This window comes from Danio rerio, chromosome 21 (assembly GCF_049306965.1).
Source record: "Danio rerio strain Tuebingen ecotype United States chromosome 21, GRCz12tu, whole genome shotgun sequence".
Lineage (NCBI taxonomy): Eukaryota > Metazoa > Chordata > Actinopteri > Cypriniformes > Danionidae > Danio > Danio rerio.
The window spans coordinates 7,683,958-7,707,604 of NC_133196.1; the positions used below are offsets into that span (position 1 = coordinate 7,683,958).

At 36.7% G+C, this 23,647-nt stretch overlaps 1 long non-coding RNA gene across 5 annotated transcripts in view; it reads left to right on the forward strand.

Moving 5' to 3' along the window:
- Positions 1-10,817: 10,817 nt before the first annotated feature.
- LOC137488861 (uncharacterized) overlaps positions 10,818-23,647 on the forward strand; it is a 68,051-nt gene continuing 55,221 nt past the window's right edge. For 2 of the 5 annotated variants that reach the window (XR_012397132.1, XR_011008120.2), the window contains exons 1-3: positions 13,879-14,342; positions 14,425-14,496; positions 16,079-16,175. This is a non-coding gene — a long non-coding RNA (uncharacterized lncRNA). Of the gene's footprint in view, positions 14,343-14,424; positions 14,497-16,078; positions 16,176-23,647 lie in introns of all 5 variants that reach the window. The other 3 variants (XR_012397133.1, XR_012397131.1, XR_012397134.1) reach the window with 3 other exon arrangements.

Here is a 23,647-nt window from a genome sequence, read left to right on the forward strand (position 1 = left end):
CTCCTGAGACCCGCCCATTGACTTGTGTCCTCTGTAGTGGACATTGCGTTTTCATGAATTTTCAATGAATTTTTTGAGACACTGTCAAGTCCTGTTGTACTGTTCAGAGGACATCATGGGCTTTCTAGTGATATGTCATTTGATTGGCTGGCATGCTAGGAACCACTTCTTACACTGCATCCAAAATGGCCGACATACAAAAAAGCACATTTTATGAGAAGGAGAGAAGTGTGTAAAATTTAGCTTTTTAAATGTTTTTTTTTACTATTTGTATTAGATATTTATTTGTTTATTAAAGTGTCAGGAACAACACATTTAGCTTTCAAAGCTGTTAACTTGTTTGTGTTTCAAAATATCCTCCTTTTTTAAATGCCCACTATAGTGGACACCACGACCATCTTAATGTAATTAAAGACTGCATGTTGTAGGAGGCAGAACTGAAGCAGAGAGGATTCTTATAAAATAGTTGAGGGAGTTTCTGATTTAGAGTCTGACAGTCAGACAATTAGAAAATTAGAGAATGACAACCAGTTTTAAATCACTTTTATGTTAAATTTGTTTTGTGTTAACATCACTTTTTTGTTGTTTTTGATTTGTTTTATTGAGTTCGTCTCTCTTTCAGACTAAACTTTTTCAGGAATTTCAATACAAAATGAAAAAATGGCTTTTGTTTTGTTTTTGTTACATTAATATTGGATTATTATCCCTTTACAGCCATATCCTGTACAGTTTTGTTGTCTGAGTGGCGGTCGTTTACAAGTAAAATGGTCCTGTGGTCCACTATAGTGGACATGCTGTGAAATTAAAAATAAAAACCAAATGTAAAAATTCTAAATTGTAGGTTTTTTTAAACCCAAAGAATGTAGGAAATCACAAAAAAAGAAAAGGAAATAAATTTCTTCGGGTCTCAGGAGGATATTACATAGGGCTTTCATAAAATGATTTGATTCATCCTGGTTTGGAATAGAAATGGAGATTATTAATGATGCTCTGTGTACTGTAGATTTCCTTTTGTTTTTTTTTGCAAATCGTTTATCAAAAAAAAAACACAAACGTGAGTTTGCAATGACTTCTATTTTCTTTTGTAAACTTTAGATTTTTAATATAATTTTGTGTTAGTTCATCACTAAGTAAGTACTCAAACTAGACACAGTTGCATTGAACCATGTCGGGGCGCAACCGTCCCCGATGACCCGCTCTCATGAATTCAGTTTTTTTGTCTCCACTTCACTTCCTAATCTGCAATTGCCTCTCTGGATATACCACTAACTGTACTCAAAAAAAAAAAAAAAAAATAATAATAAATAAATAAATAAAAAATGTACTAATGCTTTCCTTCTTAGACTTTACACACCTGAAACTTGCCTATAGCATTTATTCATTGTTGCTCTTATAGTTGTGTAAATTGCTTGCTTGTCCTAATTTGTAAGTCGCTTTGGATAAAAGCGTCTGCTAAATGACTAAATGTAAATGTTTTTGGTCTTAATATTTTAATTTAAATAAATTTGAAAAAATGGTGGATTTCCATTTTTTCAAGTCGCAGAAGTTTAATTTAGGGCAGGAATTCTTAACCGGTAGGCCCCGGCCCACTAGTGGGCCTCAGCGATCCTGCAGGGGGACCGGAAAATTAACTCTTATTATTAAGGGTGTCTTGAGATGTCGTGACATTAAATCGGTAAAATTTAGGTAAAAAGTTGTCTTGTGAGTTGAGATGTTAGCATGATGGAGCGTGTGGGTGAAATTAGCCTTGAAGATTGGAAGCAGGATTGAATTTGAACGGGGTGGGTGTGACGTAACCGAATTTTTTCCCTCACCGGAGTTAGATGTGCAGAAAGCCGCATTATTGAAGTGCAGTACAGATATGTAAACGCCGCAATTAAACTATTACATTAATTGTAGGACTTCTAGCCGCATTTTGCGACAGGACAGTCCACACAGCTGATTGACAATATATTCACGGCGCGCGCACACATACTGCTGGAGACTTAACCAGTGTTGCCAACTATTTCCAAAAAAACTAGCTAAAGCCTGCCCAAAAAGTAGCTAAATGTTGCCTGATGACTTCACGCACTAATTTGCATATCAGTGACGTCATCACGTAGTATCTGACAAGCGTAAGCCTGTCATGTCTCTATTCTCTGAGGCACTGTTTATTACATCATATTAAAACATTACATCCAGATGCACAATTAATAGGTTCTTATTAACATATGCGTGATGACATCATTCCGTAATCGCAACTTAAATCTACATCTTTATGTAGTAAACAAAATAATGTTTTGTATAAAAGAAAGTTGCAAAAGTTTCATTTAGGGCATATTTGTGTATATAGTATTTCTGATGGTTTACTAAGATATGCTAGATCTTGTAGATTCCCAATCACTCCTGAAATGGGATTGTCAATGAATGGTTTGATAAGACAAAAAACAATTTAGGCGTAACGGTGGCACAGTGGTTAGCAATGTTGCCTCACAGCAAGAAGATTGCTGGTGCCAGCCCCTTCTGGGTCAATTGGCATTTCTGTGTGGAGTTTGCATGTTCTTCCTGTGTTGGAGTGGGTTTTCTCTGGGTGCTCCGGTTTCCCCCACAGTCCAAACATATGCGCTGTAGGTGAATTGAATGAGCCAAATTGACTGTAAGTGTATGAGTGTGCATGCAAGAGTGTATGGAAGTTTCCTAGTGGTGGGTTGCAGCTGGAAGGGCATTCACTGCGTAAAACGTATGCTGGATAAGTTGGCAGTTCATTATACTGTGGCGGCCCCCGATTAATAAAGGGACTAAGCTGAAAAGAAAGTGAATGAAAAAAACAATCTAGAAATCTTGTTTTTGCATGCTGTGTCCACCAGATGGCAGTCACACTCCACCAAGAGCAGTTTCACAGACAAAGATGTTGTTTCTGCACTTGTGTAAAACACACATTTTCAACATTTCATGCTGATTTATAAATAAACCATGTAAAATAGACATTTTAGTATTCTTCATATCAATTATAGACTATCACTAAGCCCAGGGGTGACCAATCTCCCTCCTGGAGGGCTGGTGTCCTGCAGATTTTAGCTCCAACTTGCTTCAACACACCTGCAAGGATGCTTATAGACTGCCTAGTAGGAGCTTGATTAGCTAGCCCAGTCTGTCTGATTGGGGTTGGAACTAAACTTTGCAGGACACCGCCCTCCAGGATCGAGTCTGGACATCCCTGACTAAGCCTATCATGACTAAATCTAGTAGAAATAAACGCTTCACTTAAGCTTAAAGTCAATGAGGCACAAAAGACCATGACATTTTATAAATACAGTATGGCTGAATGAAACTCATTTCCCATTCCAGTATACAGGAGTCAACATTTAACGTGAATAAAAACCTTCAAATTTGACGTCAAATGTTGAAGCCTCTATTCTTATTCACATATTTAATAGATGTATAAATTGCCCTTTTATTTGCAATCTATAACTGTTTTCTATCTTTTATTGAGCACTTTAATGAGATGCAAACTGTATTAAAGCGTGTGGTTTATGTTTATGTTTTAATCTTCTCCTTCAGCTTTTTTTCTTTTCTTTTCTAATGACTGCAGCAGACGTGTGTGTGTGTGTGTGTGTGTTTTACAAGGCGAAGTCTGTTTTTGAGATTTGCAGCTCCAGACAGACGATGGATTCCTGTTTCCTTCTAAAAACTCCTTCAGTATCTTTTGTCTTTATTTAGTGTCAGACTGGATCGAGATCCAAATCTTGCTATTCCAGATCCGGCTCTTGTTTCACATCGTTGTGGTGTCGCTATATATTGAGCCGAATATCCAGATGTTGGGTCCCTGTGGCCCTCTGGGGCCCCAAACCTCCTCCCGTTCTTCTTCTACATTCTCCACAGTATGAGTCAGCACTGCAGCGGCTCCAGCGGACTCCATCTATCATGTTGAGTTTCATTACAATGTAGCACTTAAACCAAACATTGCTTGAAAACGAACCTCTGACAAGCCAATCTGTTCTGTGTCTCCTTCATAAAACCACAAACGCGGGTCACAGAGCACAGCCGTCGCCAGAACCTTCACGTCATCTCCAAACGCATGACTCACGGGGTGAGAGATGATCCTCGATGTGGCAGGATCTGCTATAGCGAACACGTGTGTGTGTGTGTGTGTGTGTGTGTGTGTGTGTGAAATTAGCTGACTTGTTTAAGATGAGATTCCGAGAGCTGCTGTTGTGAAAGTGAACAACTGCATGAGCAAGACTCTTCTTAAAGGGATAGTTCACCTAAAAATGTAAAATTATGTCATTAGCTACAGTTAAAGTTAGCTCTCCTGAATTATTAGCCCCCCTGTGATTAAAAAAAAAAAATATGTGTATACATGTTATGCCGAGTTCAGACTGCATGATTTTCAAAGTAGTCGTGTCACAGATGTTTTCACACTGCATGACTATCTGGGCTTGCGTTTCGCTTGCGTTTTTTTTTTGCTTTGTTTACACTGCAAGATGAATCGGCGAAAGGGACTTTTACATTGTATGATTTTACTATAGGATGAATCGCCGACAACTTCATCCAAACTATGTCTCACAGCCAAAAACACGTAGTATATCTTTTGTTATTAACTACATAATGAGAAAGAAGCCTTTAATGGGGTAGAACATGTACATGTTTGCTCACCTGGGTTTAAAGGGAATTGGCCATTTCTCCTCAACGTTGATAAGAAACTAATTTCTTTCTGTATGAAATGTCAAACAGACACGGTTGCTCCTGAGTCCTGTCAAACCTCCACTAGTTTTTCCTCCATTTCGTGGGTCCAAATAAACCAAAAAAGAGCGGTTTTAACTTCTTTTAACTTTTAACTTCTCCCCCAGCCTCCCGCTGGCCTGCAGCAGGTATACACGCAAGCACACACAAGTGAAAGCCGCTCTCTCATTGGCTGTAGGCGATCGCTGATGTTATTTTCAGTCAAAACTCAATTCACACGGCATGATTTGAATCGCCGACAGCTCCAGATATTTAGCACGCCAAATATCTCACAGGCATCGGCGACTCATCGGCGATTCTCTCAGATCGCGTCTTTGATAGTTCATACTGTGTGATTGTCACTCACGTGCACGAGCACCGATTTGCCTGTGATTTCAGGCATTTGTCGGCGATTTCTCAAAACCTGTCGGCGAGCCAAAATCGGGGCTAAAATCATCCAGTCTGAACTCGGCATTAAAGTGCAATTTAAAGGCTTAATTAGGGTAATTAAGCAAGTGATTACACGCACAAAAAAAAATCTGTACAATAACAGTAAAATGGCTGTATAATTAAACAGATTTTTTCTGTTCTACATGTATTACGGGTGTTTTTCTGTTTATATACATTTTTGGATTGCATTATGGGAAGGAGATTGCAGCTCAGACAGCATTTGATGGACACCAGGACATATTCAGACTTGCGGAGTCTTAAAAGCATTGAAAAAGTCTTATGTTTAATAATCTCAAATTAAGGCCTTAATAGCCTTGTATGTGGTATACAAAGTCTTGGATTTCGTTACAAAGGATTTTTTTTTTGCCTTTCCTTGGATTAAAGATCAAACTTTGACAAAATGAACTGTTACTAATGTAATTTAAAAAATCATGCAGCATAACGTTGAGTGCATCTCTCGCTCCATGTCATAACAGAAAGTGCGTCACCCTAGCTTAGGCTACTATGGCGAGGGAGACGATCGCGAGTATTTACAACGCTCCAACTACTTAAAAACGCAGAAACTGATAAATTTCACTGCATGTGTTTTCTGGACAGTCTTTCACTGACACAGCAGAAGCTGCGATTGAGAGAATGAAAGTAAACTCTATTTCTCTCTCTCTCTCTCTTACTGTGGCCCATTTGACCTGCTGGCATGACTTTTGCTCTCCTCTCGGCTGATATAGCGATACTTGTGGATAGAGGCTTGCATTCCTTTGGCTGTAACGCAAGACCCGCGAGACCAGACCAGATTTCTTGTAGCGTGGAAATGCATATCTGAATAAGGAGCGGGTGAGCATGCGTGTGTGTGTGTGAATAAGAGAGAGCGTATGCTTGGTGCTTTGTGTCCATGTGTGTGTGTGTTTATACAGACAGCTTGTTACAGGTGTGTGTGTGGGTTTCTACACTTGTACATTATTTTCTAGGGTTAAAAATTTATACAGATTTTACATTTTTCCCTCATACTTCTGTCGGAACGGGTACGAAGTTGGCATTGAATTTCATTTGGACTGGTATTAAAAAGTTCTTAAAAAGCCTTGAATTTCATTTGGAGGATCTGGGGGTACCCGGATATTTCTTTCAGTTTTTCCCGGGTAAGTATGATTAATAAAAGAATATCACAATACTTTAGTTAAAAGGCTGCTTTATGACCTTTATATCATTAATTTTCTTGTCGGCTTAGTCCCTTTATTAATCTGAGGTCGCCACAGCGGAATGAACCGCCAACTTATCCAGCAAGTTTTTACGCAGCGGATGCCCTTCCAGCTGCAACCAATTTCTGGGAAACATCCACACACACATTCACACGCACTTATACACTATGGACAATTTAGCCTACCCAGTTCACCTTTAACGCATGTCTTTGGACTGTGGGTTAAACCGGAGCACCCAGAGGAAACCCTCGCGAAGGCAGGGAGAACATGCAAACTCCACACAGAAACGCCAACTGAACTGAGGTTCGAACCAGTGACCAAGTGACCCTCTTGCTGTGAGGCGACAGCACTACCTACTGCCTATATCATTATTTCAATCGATTACTGTATTGTTAGCAGCGGCTATGGAAAGTACAACAGTTAATTACATTGGAAATTGTTATAGGAATTTCCCCATTAAGGTCAAACTGAACTACAAGTGGTTTGATGTAATTCAAACAAGCATTTCCTAATGATTTATTTATTTATTTATTTTGACCTTTTATTTTTTTCCTTGTCATTAAATATGCTATCTGTTCATTTACAGTTGTTGGTCCGTATTTTTTTAACTGCTGTGCGCAGGAAGTAACGCCCCAATCCTCTGCACTGCCTGAGCCTGACTGGATTATGGGTAAACTTCAGCTCATCTGTGAGAGTGTGAAAGGTATGTTAATCATTTAATAGAAATATATATTATATATAACAAGTGGTTTGCTGCCAAGTGTGACGCGGCCGGGATGAGAATCAGCTCCTCCAAGTCCGAGGCCATGGTGCTCGACTAGAAAAAGGTAGTTTGCTAGCTCCAGGTTGGAGAAAAGTCCTTACCCCAGGCGGATGAAGTCAAGCATCTTGGGGTTTTGTTCATGAGTGAGGGAAGGGTGAAATGTGAGATCGGTGCAGCACAAGCAGTTATTTGGTTGATGTACTGGTCCATTGTGGTAAAGAAGTAGCTGAGCTGAAAGGCAAATCTCTCCCGGTCAATCTACATTCCTACTCTCACCTATGTTCATAGGCTTTGGGTCATTACCGAAAGGACAAGATCTTGGATACAAGCGACTGAAATGAGTTTCCTTCACAGGTGTGTCACCTGGAAGGAGCTCGGAGTAGAGCCGCTGCTACTCCACATCAAGAGAAGTCAGCTGAGGTGGCTCAGGCATCTGTTTTTGTTGCCTCATGGACGCCTACTTTGGGAGGTGTTCCAGGCATGTCCCACTGGGAGGAGGTCTCGGGGAAGACCCAGGATATGCTGGAGGTACTATGTCTCTCGGCTGGCCTGGGAACGCCTCAGGATCCCTTCCGGAGGAGCTAGAGGAAGTGTCTGGGGAGAGGCAAGTCTGGGATCCTCTCCTGAGGTTGGTGGAAAGCCCCGGAAAAGCGGATGAAAATGAATGAATAAATCTATAATAGTGGTTTGTTCTGTAAACAATTGAAAAGAAAATATTGATTAAGGGGGCTAATAATATTGACGTTAAAATGGTTTTCAAAAATTTTTTAATTGCTTTTACTTATTACTTATTTGAACAAATAAGACTTTCTCCAGAAGAAAAAAATATTATAGGAAATACTGTGGAAAATTCCTTGCTTTAAGCATCATTTGGATAGCTTATAATTTTGATTTCAACTGTGCTTCCTTCTGCCTCTTATGCATATTTTGAAATAACGCATAAACAAATGCTTTTTGGAAATGCCAAGATGTGCATACATTTTTAAAGCACTTAATTGAACAGGAACGACAGGTTATCCCATGAGATAAAGGCACGAAACTGCAATGGAAACATATTTACGTCATGTAAGAGTTGTTGTGAAAGTGAAGAAATGCATGATCAAGTCCACTGACTCTCTTCTTTAAGGGATACTTCACCCAAAAAATTTAAATTCTGTCATTAGCTGTGTTTTATGCACATTTTGAAATATTGCATAAAAAATGCTAATTGGAAATGCCAAGAAGCGCATAAATAAAAAAACATTTTGAAAGCACACAACTGAATAGGATCAACAGTTTATTCGATAAGAAAATTGCAGTACAACTAAAATGGAAACACATTTACTTAATGTCAGTATGTGCATCAAAAAAATCATGTGATTTGGTTTTAACAGATCACTTGATAATACAGGCATAATGGATCGGCATTGATGGACAATAATGATCTGTTTTTTTTTTTAAGGGGATAGTTCACCTAAAAATGAAAGTTCTGTCATTAGCTGTGTTTCCATTCTCCTATTTTGAAATATTTCATAAACAAATGCTTTTTGGAAATGCCAAGATGTGCATACACAAAGCATATACTTGAACAGGATCGGCGGGTTATCCGATAAGAAAAAGGCATGTAAGGTACAATGGAAACACATTTATTTAATGTGAGAGTTGTTGTGAAAGTGATCAAGTCCGCTGACTGTTTTTTTTTTCTTAAAGGGATAGTTCACCCAAAAATGAAATTTCTGTCATTAGCTGTTCCCATCTATTTTATGAACGTTTTAAAATATTACATAGAAAAAAGCTTAATGGAAATGCCAAGATGTGCATGCATTTTGGAATTTTACAAACTGAGTAGGATCAACGTTTTATCCTATAAGGAAAATGTACATAAACTGCAATGAACAACTTCAGGATGCACATCTAAAAAAGTAATTTCAGGATGCACATCTAAAAAAGTAATGAAATTTTATTTTAGGTGCGATGGAACAGCAAAAATGCACAATGCTAGCAAAATCATGGCTATTTACTCACTCTTCAGTACATCGAAACCTATTTAAGTTTCTTCTGTTGAACACAAAAGAAGATATTTTAAAAAATGTTCACCCTTTGACTTCCATTAGTAATTAGGAAATCGATGGGTCCCAGCAACCAACATTCTTCAAAATATCTTCTTTTGTGTTCAGCATAAGAAAGAAATTGATAAAGGTTTAAAAACCACTTAAGTAAATGAGGCATTTTAATTTTTGGGATGAACTGTCCCTTTAAGAAAACGTGTCAAAGGCATCATTTGCCTCTGAAACAACTTTATTTCTGCTATGACATCATCAGGTACTTATTTGTGTTACCCCCTCCCTCTACAACTACCACTTTTAACTACCTAATCAGTTCCACATTAGAAAAACATGACTTTTTTTTTTTTAATGAATTTCATGTTATGAGAGAAAAGGAGTTTCCAGATGTTTCATGTTGACTTTACCTACATGGCTATGTGTTTGGGCACAACTAAAGGGAGCAATCATATATAGGCTAATTTCAATTAATGTTTATATTACTCTCTGCCTCCTTAAAGTGGTTGTTCACCCAGAAATTAAATTTTGGTAGCCATTTTACTTATCCTCCACTTGCTCCAAACAGGTTTGTTTTTCTGTAAAACACAATGGAAAATACACTGAAGTATGTTGGGGAAACGACACCATCAACTTCCATTGTATATTTATATCAATGGCTGATTTCTTTCTTTATTTTTTTAAATATTTTTGTTTTTCAACAGAACTAAGAAATTCAGTTTAGAACCACTTGAGTGTGCAGTAAATGATAACCATTTTTGGGTGAACTACCTCTTTAAGTCTTCACATGTGTCATGTTAATTTGAAAGAAAATACTGGAGATATCTTTGTATTGCAGAAATGGTAACCGTATTATGTTATTTTAAATTTGGCCCTTGTCATTTTGCGTAAAAGCTGGAAGTGCTCAAGTTTAAATTAAGATTGATTAAAATTGCATTTACAATTACACTGCCCTTTATATTAACTTTTTTTTTACATTGTGCATTTCACTACGCTACTTTTTCTTTGTATGCTAACATTAAAGGGATAATTTACCCAAAACTGATTTTTTTTATTTATTATTTACTCATCCTTCACATGTTCCAAACCTGTTTGAGCTTCTTTCTTTTGTTAAACACAAAAGAAGATATTTTAAAGAAAGCCGAGTATCTGTATTTATTGACTTCCATAGTATTTGTTTTTCCTACTATGGAAGTCAATGGTTACAGGTTTCAGCTTTCTTCAAAATATCATCTTTAGTGATTAACAGAATAAAGAAACTCAAAAAGGTTTGGAACCACTTGAGAGGAGAGTAAATTTAGATTTTTGAGTGAACTATGTAAAATGTGCTGTTTTCAACACAATTCTTGAGGTTTTTTTTTTTTTTCAAGACAACCTAATTGTTTTATGTTTAATCCGCTTAAATTTGTTAAAAATTTGTAAAAAAAAAAATAAGTCAACAAATTGCTTCAAGTTTTTTATTTATTTTTGATTGTGTCCAACCTAGCATCATTTTACAGTGTCACAAGTTCAAGAAGTTGAAAAAAGGTTAGGGTTGTCAAGTTTAAGTAATGTAAGTTTTCACTTTTTTCATTAGGTTAAGGGTAGCTGAGCTTGTTGCTGTTTTAACATTTATGACCGCACAAAACATTTATACTAATTTATACACTAAATGTTTTTACTTCTAAAAGAGGTTGAGAGTGTGCTTGTACTTTGCTTTGTCCACTTGTAATGGAATGGATAAAAGTTTCATTTTAAAGGGATAGTTCAATTAAAACGGAAAAATCTGTCATCATGTTTTAACCCTTTTCCAGTTCCAAACCTTAGAGCTGTTTTCTGTTAAACGCAAAAGAAGATAACAAACATTTATACAAATTTATGTTTTTGACAACTTCTAAAAGAGGTTGAGAGTGTACTTGTACTTTGCTTTGTCCTGTTTGGATGGACTGGATTAAAATAGGCTTTTAAAGGGATAGTTCACCCAAAACTGAAAATTCTGTCATTTTTTAAGCCTTTACTCTAAACCTTTGAGTTTCTTTCTGCTGAACACACACACACACACACACACACACACACACAAACACACAAAGATATTTTGAACATATGCAGAAAATCTGTTTCCATTGACTTCCATTGTATTTGTTTTTCCTACTATGGAAGTCAATGGTTACAGATTTTCAAATAGTCTTTTTTTAGTGTTTAACAGAATAAAAACCTCATAAATCTAAAGTTTTAAGAGTGAGTAATTATTCATTTTTGGGTGTACTATTGTTTTTTTGCTAGGTGTAAATAGTGCAATATCTGTCCTTATGCCTCATACACACCACAAAGCTCAATTCGAATGTTATCACCCGATAGATTGGACATTATCAGTGGTTATCAGCTGATAGATATGGAGCAGTATGGGCCTTCTGTGCCTACTGGTATTTGTATTTTATTAACGTGTACCCCAACCCTAAACCCAAACATCACAGTAATGTAAAAACAAATCTGGATCTGGAGTCTTCTCTATAGTACACTGTAAAACAGTCAACTTTATCAAATGAAATGAGTGTAGTTAACTCAAAATTGACTGAAAGTTTATTCTACTCACTTGAACTAAGTTTTGAACTTAGCGTTAAAGGTAACAAGTTAATTGAAAACCTCATTACTTCAACTTAAATTGAGTAAGTTCACAGTACTCATATAGATTAGTTTAACTTAATTGGTTTGAGTTCTCTTCATTTATTGGGTTTAACTGTGCTCAAATTGCTTCATTCTCTCAAATAGATTAAGTTTACAGTACCCATTAGGATCAGCTTTTGAACTTAAATGGTTTGTCGCAATCGGTTTCCTCAAATGGTTTGAGTTACCTTAACTTATTGGGTTTTACAGTGTATGACCTCTTGCACACCACAAAACCCAGCCGATTTGAATGTTATCACTTGATTGAATGGTCGTTTTCAGCTGATAGATATGCGAGATATGCATCTTCTACATTTAGTGGTACGCTCACAAGGCTGTTATCATCAATTCACATGGTAAATCAGCTATAGATCACACATGACTGGCCGGAAGTTTACAAGAATTATTTATATTATTTACAAAATTTCTCATAAAATTTTCTCTCCAGTTGAATGCAAGTAAAACAAAAGATATCGTGATAGATTACAGGAAGGCTTCTCCAACCCCGAACATAACTAATATTAAAGGCTTGGACATTGAAATTGTTGACACGCAGAAATATCTAGGGGTTGTTATTGATAATATGTTGACATTTCAACCTTTTTTTTTAATAAAAAAGTCCAACAAAGACTGTTTTTTTCTGAGGAAACTTAGATCATTTCAGGTCTGTACTTCTATGATGATGCTGTTTTATAAACAATTTATCAAATCTGTTTTATCTTTTTGCATTGTAGCTTGGTACGGCAATCTGAGTGTGTCAAGCAAGAACAGGTTGAGCAGCCTGGTGAAGGTGGCAGGCAAGATCATTGGTTTCTAACCAGACTGGGCTAATGGTAATCTACCATAACTATGTTCTAAGGCAGGGGTTCCCAAACTTTTCGGCTCGCAACCCCCAAAATGACAATGCCTGTGACCTCCAATATTCCTTGAGGTGGTTATAAATACAGAAACATTGCATGCCATGGTGCACACACACACCATTAGACCCAAGTCTATTCTTCGTTTAATTTTTTTAAGGTATGTGAGTGCTGTAAATGGGCTAGAAAGTTTAACTTGGTGTTATAAAATCAATCTGCTGCATCTGATGCTATTGCTGAGTCTTTAATATTATGTAATTACCACAGGGGTTGCAGTCCAATACAACTATCAACTATAAGCTACTATAGTAATTATAGTATATAGTAACTATAAATTAAATTTTTTTTCTCTTCAGTAGGTTATGGATAAAATATGGTAATTCTAATGGTTTAATAAAAATAAAAGTTTTTGGAAATCACCAGGCGACCCCCCCCCCCCCCTTTATTGTCCCATGACCCCTCGGGGGGTCCCGACCCCCACTTTGAGAACCACTGTTCTAAGGAGAGCTCAGGGTATCCTATGCAACCCCGGATCACCCACTGTACTCTGTATTTCAGCTGTTGCCATCAGGACGTCGTTTTAGGGTTCCTAGTTGCAGGACAAATAGAACCAGAAATTCTTTTATAAAGGTGGCCATTAGGTCATTAAATGAGTCCAGGGGGGAGGGGGGGGGTGTTTCTATATACTGATGTATGGATTTTGTGTGGTAATATTTTATTAATGTGTACATGGAACTTCGCCTGTGTTATGGTACCATGTTGCAATTTTAGTTTCCCTACCGGGATAATAAAGCTGAGTCTGATTATTGTATTTTATCAGTGTCTACCCCAACCATCACAGTATTGTGAAAACAGATCTGGAGTCTTCTCGATTAGTATAGCTGATTAACCATGTGGATGGATGATAACATCTTTCCGAGTCTACCAGTAGCTCAGAAGGCCCCTACTGGCCCATATCTGTCAGCTGATAAGCACTGATAACAACCATTTAATCTAGTGATAACATTCGAAGTGGGTGACAAAACCTCAGGGCTAAAAAAAAACAAATCTCATATTGCTGAAAATGACTTATCAGAACATTTTGTGATGGGCTGTTTCCCACAGACAGATTATTGGCTGTTTGGAAGATAATGCATTAATTTGGAAAGACGCTATCAATTTTGTGAGCCTGCAAATGTGCTCCCGTATGCGGTCGTTTTGACATTTTATGACATTCCCTATTTATGAGAGGTGACGTCAGCCTTGATCTCTTTTTGGATGACAGCGTAGAGACTCATGTTGTAAATCTCGAAGCTTAAATAGTCGACTTATCCAAAACAAACAAGCATGGGGTCTCCAGTCCCATTGCTGGTCACTAGGCGCGGATGTTTTCCTGTTGTTCTGTATCTGTTTTTCAGTGTTGTGTGAATGTTTTCCGCTCTTCTGGCTGTGGGGGAAGTTTCCGTGTTTTCTGGCTCTTTTTCTCGACGGTTCCTGCCAGATCTTGGACCCAGTGGACCCGAACCAATTTCATCATCACTGTGGGACTGAGTCACACTGCTACTCAGCAAAGAGAGTGAGAGAAAGATTTGTTCAGCCAAAAATACACAAAGATTACACACCAGATGGACATTAAGTGAAAAGTAAATAGCAAAACTAAGATCTTGAAGGAGAACTCTTGATATCTGGTCAGAATTGTGAACTCCGACAAGTAAAGGTAATCTAGTTAGTCATACTAACCTCAGGCAAATATTACCTAATGCATTATATGGTTTTAATTACACCATTTTTTCTCCAAGGTTTCTGGTGGATTGACCGTGACATCTAAAATTCCTAGTCGAAACCACAAAATGGAGTCATTTACCGGAAAGGTGAGGGTGAAAACCATATTTCCCAGAACACAATGTGGCTTTTGTTCACCTAGTGGACTTTGTAGTGTCCAGACACATTTACAGTATATTTCCTCTTATAAAATGCTCTGGTCCAGATTTGCACTGGTTTCCTCTCAGTGGTTCTGGTCTGAAGCATTCAGAGTGCCAGCATACTTCAACCTTTTCCATTTTGTGGTCTTGCTGTTGTTAAAGCGGTAGTTCACGTCCGCAGTTATTTAGGTCTAAACCTGTATGACCTTGTTTCCTTAATGAAAAAGAGATGCCACATACTTTTCCATGCAGTTACAGCGAATGGAGCTTTCAAGAGTTTTAAAGAAGTTCAAGTTCTTTAAAATACATTCAAGTTTAGTGTTTTTATGCCCTTTTTGGTACCATGTTGGACCCGTTCTTTTACATTCTGAACTGCCATAAAGAGACAAACTAAAGGTACATTTTAGAGGTCAGTTTTACCATTTTTGAATCCAAAGATGATCTCTGGGTCTGGTGGACGCACTTTTAGCTTAGCTTAGCCTAGCTTAGCTCAGCATAAACCATTGAATTGGATTAGACCAGTGGTCACCAAACTTGTTCCTGGAGGTCCAGTGTCCTGGAGATTTTAGCTCCAACCCTAATCAAACACACCTGAACAAGCTAATCAAGCTCTTACTTGGCATACTTTAAACATCCAGGCAGGTGTGTTGAGGCAAGTTGGAGCTAAATCCTGCAGCGACACCGGCCCTCCAGGACCGAGATTGGTGACCCCTGGATTAGACCATTAGCATCTAGCTCAAAAAAAGATACAATTTTCCTAATTAAACCTATAGCCTTCTGTAGTAAAATCATGTACTAAGATCAACGGAAAGTGAAAAGTTTCTGCTGCTATTGTGACTTTTTCCATCACCACATGCTGTTTTTTTTCTTTGTGTTTTTGCCTTTAACATAGATGTGATGTGTAGTATTATTTGTATTATTTTATTTTATTTTTAATAGTTAACCAGTTTTACCATTTTTGAATCGATTCAGCTGATCTTCAGGATCTCTCTGGCAGGAGTACTTTTAGCTTAGCGTAAATCATTAAACCAGATTAGACCATTAGCGTCACTCCAAAAAAAATAAAATAAAATAAATAAATAAATTAAAATTTACCAATTAAACTTTTAGTCTTCAGTTAAGTCATGTACCAAGATCAATGGAAAGTGAAAATTAGGATTTATTCAGTCCCAGTCCTCATTCACTTACCTTAACTAATAGATTCCAAATATTTATCTTGCACTGAGAAATGAAAGTCGGAACAACACTAGGTTGAGTAAATAAAGACAGAACTTATATTTTTTGGGTGAACTGTCCCTTTAAGAGCTTAATGACATTTTCAGAGTGTTTCAGGTTGTGTGTTACATTAATCAAACTGACTAAAATATGATGTTAAACTTTGCATAACGTAAAATTAATTAAAACCTAATTAAATATATATATATTTGACTTAAATCTATGTATTTGTTCAATTGAACTTAAATTTCCAAAGTAAAATGGAGTACATGTTCTTTTTACATCCCTTTTTAATCTGTTTTTTTGTGTCATATAGGATTTCAACAGTCCCAGTCCTCATTCATTTACGTTGAATGATAGTTTCCAAATATTTCTGTTGCACAGATGAATGAAAGTCTTGGAACAACACAAGGGTGAGTAAATGGAGACAGAACTTATATTTTTGCGTGAACTGTCCCTTTAAGAGTTGTTTTACATTAATCAAACTGACTAAAGTATGATGCTAAACCTTGCATAACTTAAAAGATTTAGTTGAAACCTGAGTAACCTAAAATAAAAGTTAATATAATTTTGATCTATGTTCAAGATGTTGATTTTGTCAGCCCCATTCCTTAATCACTTACACTAAATTATAGTTTCCAAATCTTTCTGTTGCACAGATGAATGAAAGTAGCAACACAAGAGTGAGTAAATGAAAACAGAACTTATGTTTTCGGTTGAACTATCCCTTTAAGAGCCTAATGACATTTTCAGAGTGTATGTGTGTGTAGACCACAGTATCTGTATCATCATGTCTCGCAGTAGACTTTCAGACCACCTCCAGCATACTGAGCGGTCTCGGCCAATCGCCACATCCCACTGCTGCTTTCAGAAAGATGGGGTGATGGATGGAAAGTCGGGATGATGACTGTTTTTCCTCTGTTTCTCTCTCTCCGTTCTCCCCCTCCCCTGTTTTTTTCTTTCATGTCTTGCTGAAGATATACAGTTTCCTGTCTAAATGTACACGTGGAACTCTTCTCATGTTCATTTTTCTTCTTTCCCTTTTTTTCTCGCTTTATAATCTATTTTCTGTGCTTATTACTTCCTTTACGTGTTTGTATTTTTTCCTTCGTGAATGTGACATGAAAGGCCAAGTATGCATTGTAAAATCAAAAAACGCGACTTCAACTCGGCCAACTTGTTGCAGAGCTTTTGTAGTTGATTCAACCTAAAATTAGTCAATTTACAGTTTACAATTTTAAGTTGAGTTTTTTGTTGTTGTAATGTTTACAGATTATTTATTTACAGTGTGGAAATAAGAATTCAACACGTCATTGTTTTTCTCAGAAAATGTATTTTTCTAAAGGTGCTGTTGACCTTTTTTTTTAAAGATGACTCGTGGAGAATGATGTTGCATTCATTGCTTTGGTGTACATACATACATACATTATTTTTCACAGACAGTGTTTAACAGTGTTAAGTTCTTGATGGTTCTGTGGGTCACGTCTATCAAATCTGATCTTTTTGTATGTTCTATTGGATGTAAGTCAGGTGATTGGATTGGCCATTCTACAGTTTGGTTTTCTTTCTCTGAAAGCATTTTAGAGTATCCTTGTCTGTGTTTTGGATCATTGTCTTTTTGAAATGTCCACCCTGGTTTCATCTTCATCCTTTTGCTAATGTAGATGTTGGACTGAAGCAGCTGATATTCGTTTACGCTGAGGAGGGCAGATGGTTGCTGAAGAACTACTGAGAGATTTCAGCTGCTGTCTGGGCTTTCACTTCCTTTGTACACCCCCCTTTTTTCATGGGTTCAATACATTTTTCCGGTGTCATTTTGTTTTATTACACAGAACATCAACAATGTAAACTATCATTAATTTTGTTTTCATATGTATTTCTTTGGTTGTTATCAACATCTGGTAAAATTTCAAGTCAACAGTACCTTTAGAAATATGTTTTCTGAGAAAAATTGTGACTTATTCAATTTTATTTCAGTATCATCCATCTATTCACATTGTTACATTGTTTTTTATTGTCAATTGTGAATCTCTCTTTTATTTCTATTCAGTTTTTTTTTTTTGGAAACAATATCCATTAAAGATAATTGGGTGTATTTGATATGGCATACTGTTTATGCAAAAGGACACTGTACAAAAAATAAACTTGCTGCCTTTTTAATTTTTGTTTTAGTTAAATCAAATTACCTTTTCTAGTCATCTCAACTTACATTAAACAAACTGACTAAAATATAAAGTAAATTTTGAGTAACCTAAATTTACTTAACCTGATTAACTTATTAAAGTTAATGCAACATAAAAATATTTGTTGTCTTTTTGTCATACTTTTTTTTACAGTGTAGTTCACTGTAAAAAGTTATTTGTTATTTAAAGCCAATAAACCAATTGCCTTAAAAGCAACAAGTTGACTTAACTTAAAACAGTGCCATTGTAACTTGAAACTGTTAAGTTGACTTATTTTTTTTCCAATTATGCTCACTTTTTTAGATGCACGTTAGATACGTTTTTAGTGTACAGTGTTTTTGCAGAGTATACAACAGAACGCGTTGCATGAAATACTGCATTTCAAACAGCAATAAGCTTAATTTAGCCTGCTATAACAGACAAGCTGTTTGACTATTATTTTATCTGACTGCCAAATGTTAAGGTGATTTTTGCACAGAACTGGATTGAAAATGCAAAGTAACAGTTTTTGTTTCCAAGATAATATTTCTGACAGCCCTCGCTGAATTAACGACGTGTAATGATGACAGTGAGGTCATCATATGACAACCAGTTAGCTGTGTGTAAGATTTATTGCTCACATTTTATTTTTGCATTTGTAAATAATAGTGCTTTTTAAAGAGAAATGGCTACTTTAAGGTAGCAGTCATCCCATAGATTTATCAGACATGATAGTAATGACATTAATAACATTGCAAAAGATTTATATTTCTAATAAATGCTGTTCTTTTGAACTTTCTGTTTAATAATGATTACTGATAAATTGATCATGCATCAAACACATCTGTACGGTGATGTCTGAGTGATGTCTAAGATTGGCATAACAGATATATGTTTATTTTTGATTTTGTAATGCATTGCAATGTAATACGTTTATTTTAAATTGCTAGAACATTTTACAATATTACTGTTTTTTTTCTGAGCAAATAAACACAATCTTGAAGCATAAAATACAGATGGAAATCTTTTTAACACAATTGTATACTTTTTAATTAGCGTAATACAGTTATTTTAAGCTGCATTTTACAATATTACTGTATTTCCCAGCCAAAAAAAAAAAAAAACGCAACCATGGTGGTGCAAAAAAAGCAGACAGAAATCTTTTTACCCCAGTTACTTGTGCATTAAACTGTAATAGTTGTTTTTAAATTAAAATTATAATTTTACTGTATTGCCTGATAAAATACATGTAAAAATGAAGCATAAAAGACATAGTTTACTGCAATTTTATACTTTAAATCCAAAGTATAATAGTTATTTTAAATTGCAATGGCATTTTACAGTATTACTGTATTTTCTAATCAAGTAAACACAAACTTGAAGCATAAAAAAACAGATGTAAATCTTTAGACCACAACTGTATAGTTTTCACATTAGTGTAATACAGTTACTTTAAATGGTGATAGCATTTTACTACATTACTGTATTTTCTGATCAAATAAATGTAAACATGAAGCATCAAAGACAGACAGAAATCTTTTTACCGCAATTGTATTCTTTTGCATTAGTTTAATACAGTTACTTTAATTTACGATAACAGTTTACTACATTACTGTATTTTCTGATCAAATATACTTAACGTAAAGCATAAAAGACAGATAGAAGTCTTTTTACTGCAATTGTATACTATAAATCTAAATTGTAATAGTTATTTTAAATTGAGTAACATTTTACTATATTACTGTATTTTCTAATCAAATAAACAACCTTAAAGCATAAAATACACATGGCATTCATTTTACTTCAATTTGTTTGCATTAAAGTGTAATTCAGTCATTTTAAATCAATATAGCAGGTGGTTCATTCCGCTGTGGTGGCTTCTAAAATAAATAAATAAATCTCTATAACATTTTACAATATTACTGTTTTTTTCCTGATGAAATAAACACAATCTTAGTGTAGCAAAAGACAGACAGAAATATTTTTACCGCAATTGTATACTTTTGTTATAGGCAGTACACTAGTATTTCATTTTAGCCATAAATTTCCCCCAGGGCAGTGGCTCCCTGCCACCAGCTTTACTGCATTGCTGCATGATGTCTCTTTACTAAGAGAAAGTCCTAATGGTTTCCTCTCTGGAAGTAATTTAGGATCGCTGTATGATGACACATTTTATTCTAATGACCTTTTTATTCACTATGTATTCTTTTCTGAATTTTCTAGGTGGATGTAAGAGTTTTCTGGCAATGTCAATTTCCACGTGTTCCTTGGCTCAACCGAAAGCCTCAGTGTTTACCTTCCATCGTTTTTTTTTAAATTGATTTTAATTAGCTGTGATTAGTTGATGGTTGGATTGTGTGCCTGGCTGTTTGCAGGGGGAAACATTGCGCTCATGTTTATACTGGCAGAGAGAAGCCAAAGCAAACCACAGAAACCACTCACCTATTACCCATCTAATACAAAACCATGTCATATATCAAGTCTATATGTAGACTAATATATAAAATATATCTTTCATTGAACAGCTTCCGTATTTTATCATTCATTTTTTTCAGTTTATTTACAGTTGGGAATTGCAATACTAGATCTCTCCTATGTCAACTTTAGATGTTAAAAATTCAACTCTACTGTTTAAAGAAGTGACTTTTATTGACGTTTACGCAGTTTGAAATAATATCATGTATAATAAATAATATATAGGGAAATAAGTGTGTAAAATAACAGAAAATGTACTGGCAGTCTATTACAAGCTTTTGTAACATATTTACATTTAGTCATTTAGCAGACGCTTTTATCCAAAGCGACTTACAAATGAGGACAAGGAAGCAATTTACACAACTATAAGAGCAACAATGAATAAGTGCTGTAGGAAAGTTTCAGGTGTGTAAAGTCTAAGACGGAAAGCATTTTTTTTATTTTGAGTACAATTAGTGGTTTAGCTATAGAGGCAATTGCAGATTAGGAAGTGAAGTGGAGACTAAATAGTTGAGTTTTTAGTTGTTTCTTGAAAATAGCGAGTGACTCTGCCGTTCTGATGCAGTTAGGGAGTTCATTCCACCAACTGGGCAGATTGAGCGTGAGCGTTCGGGAAAGTGATTTCTTCCCTCTTTGGGATGGAACCACGAGGCGACGTTCATTCGCAGAACGCAAGTTTCTGGAGGGCACATAGATCTGCAGAAGTGAGAGCAGATAAGGAGCAAAGCCAGAGGTCACTTTGTAGGCAAACATCAGCTTTGAATTTGATTCGAGCAGCAACTGGCAGCCAGTGCAAACGGGTGAGTAGCGGAGTGCCATGTGCTCTTTTCGGTTCATTAAAGACCACTCGTGCTGCTGCGTTCTGAAGCATCTGAAGAGGTTTGATAGAGTTAGCTGGAAGCCCCGCTAGTAGAGAGTTGCAGTAATCCAGTCTGGAGAGAACAAGAGATTCAACAAGGAGTTGAGCTGCATGTTCAGATAGGAAGTGTCGGACCTAATGCAGTGGTTTCCAAAGTGGTGGTCTGGCCTTTCCCGTTTGGTCGTGACACTTGGAGATTGCCAAAATTTTATTAATTTTATTGAACTACTAGAAATACCATATTTTACCTATAAAATACAAAAGAAAAATAGCATTTAATAGACATAAAAAAAGCAAATAAAAAGCCATCAGCCTATTGGTTTTTTTGCGACCTCTTGGCTGGTTACGTTATATTAAAGACTCAGATGCAGGTTAAACTTTCTGACACATTTATGGCACTCATATACTAAAATTAAACACAGGCCACAACTGAACATGGAGGATGTTCTCTGAGTGGTGTTCTCCAAAATGAAACCATAGTTAGACTTATGTGTGCCCCTTTTCGTGCAAGGTTTATGCATTTATAACCACCTCTGTTGTTAAAGTGTTCTGATTTATTAATGTGTTGCTGTTACTATGCAATCTATGCTACAGGTTGCATGTTGTGTGTTGATTTGCAGTTGCTAGGGTGTTGCTATGCAATCTATGCTACAGGTTGCATGTTGTGTGTTGATTTGCAGTTGCTAGGGTGTTGCCAGGCTGTCTATGGCATCGGTTCCGAGTTGTGTGTTGATTTGCAGTTGCTATGGTGTTGCTATGCAATCTATGCTACAGGTTGCATGTTGTGTGTTGATATGCAGTTGCTAGGGTGTTGCTATGCTGTCTATGGCATCGGTTCTGAGTTGTGTGTTGATTTGCAGTTGCTATGGTGTTGCTATGCAATCTATGCTACAGGTTGCATGTTGTGTGTTGATATGCAGTTGCTAGGGTGTTGCTATGCTGTCTATGGCATCGGTTCTGAGTTGTGTGTTGATTTGCAGTTGCTATGGTGTTGCTATGCAATCTATGCTACAGGTTGCATGTTGTGTGTTGATATGCAGTTGCTAGGGTGTTGCTATGCTGTCTATGGCATCTGTTCTGAGTTGTGTGTTGATTTGCAGTTGCTATGGTGTTGCTATGCAATCTATGCTACAGGTTGCATGTTATGTGTTGATATGCAGTTGCTAGGGTGTTGCTATGCTGTCTATGGCATCGGTTCTGAGTTGTGTGTTGATTTGCAGTTGCTAGGGTGTTGCTATGCAATCTATGCTACAGGTTGCATGTTGTGTGTTGATATGCAGTTGCTAGGGTGTTGCTATGCTGTCTATGGCATCGGTTCTGAGTTGTGTGTTGATTTGCAGTTGCTATGGTGTTGCTATGCAATCTATGCTACAGGTTGCATGTTATGTGTTGATATGCAGTTGCTAGGGTGTTGCTATGCTGTCTATGGCATCGGTTCTGAGTTGTGTGTTGATTTGCAGTTGCTAGGGTGTTGCTATGCAATCTATGCTACAGGTTGCATGTTGTGTGTTGATATGCAGTTGCTAGGGTGTTGCTATGCTGTCTATGGCATCGGTTCTGAGTTGTGTGTTGATTTGCAGTTGCTAGGGTGTTGCTATGCAATCTATGCTACAGGTTTTAAGTTGTGTGTTGATTTGCAGTTGCTAGGGTGTTGCTATGCAATCTATGCTACAGGTTTTAAGTTGTGTGTTGATTTGCAGTTGCTAGGGTGTTGCTATGCAATCTATTCTACAGGTTGCATGTTTTGTGATGATTTGCAGTTGCTAGGGTGTTGCTATGCAATCTATTCTACAGGTTGCATGTTTTGTGTTGATTCTCTGTTGCTAGGGTGTTACTATGCAATCTGTGCTACCGGTTCTAAGTTGTGTGTTGATTTGCAGTTGGTAGGGTGTTGCTATACAATCTATGCTACAGGTTGCATGTTGTGTGTTGATTGGCAGTTGCTAGGGTGTTGCTATACAATCTGTGTTCTGAGTTTTGTGTTGCTCTGCAGTTGCTAGGGTTTCTGAATTGTCTGTGTTGTATGGCGTTGCTAGGGTGTTGTTATGCAAGCTCTGAGGCAGTATGCACAGTAGTGTCTTGCTGCACAATTGCTAGGGTGTTTCTATGTAGTTAGAGGGTTTCTGATTTGTTAGTCTATTGCTGTGCAGTCATCATGTGGTTCTTGAGGCCTTCTGATTTGCTAATGTGTTGCTGTGCAGATGTTAACTAATTCCCTCTTTTATTAACTTCAAGCTATAAAGTCTAGTAATAGAAAATAAGCCAGATCATTTCATTTATGCATGGAGCACATGAACAGCACACGGTTATGATCAAAGTCTAATACTTTTTGTTGAAATTTTGTTTAAATCAAAACCCCTCAGTATGAGAAAAACTAAGTGATGCTCGG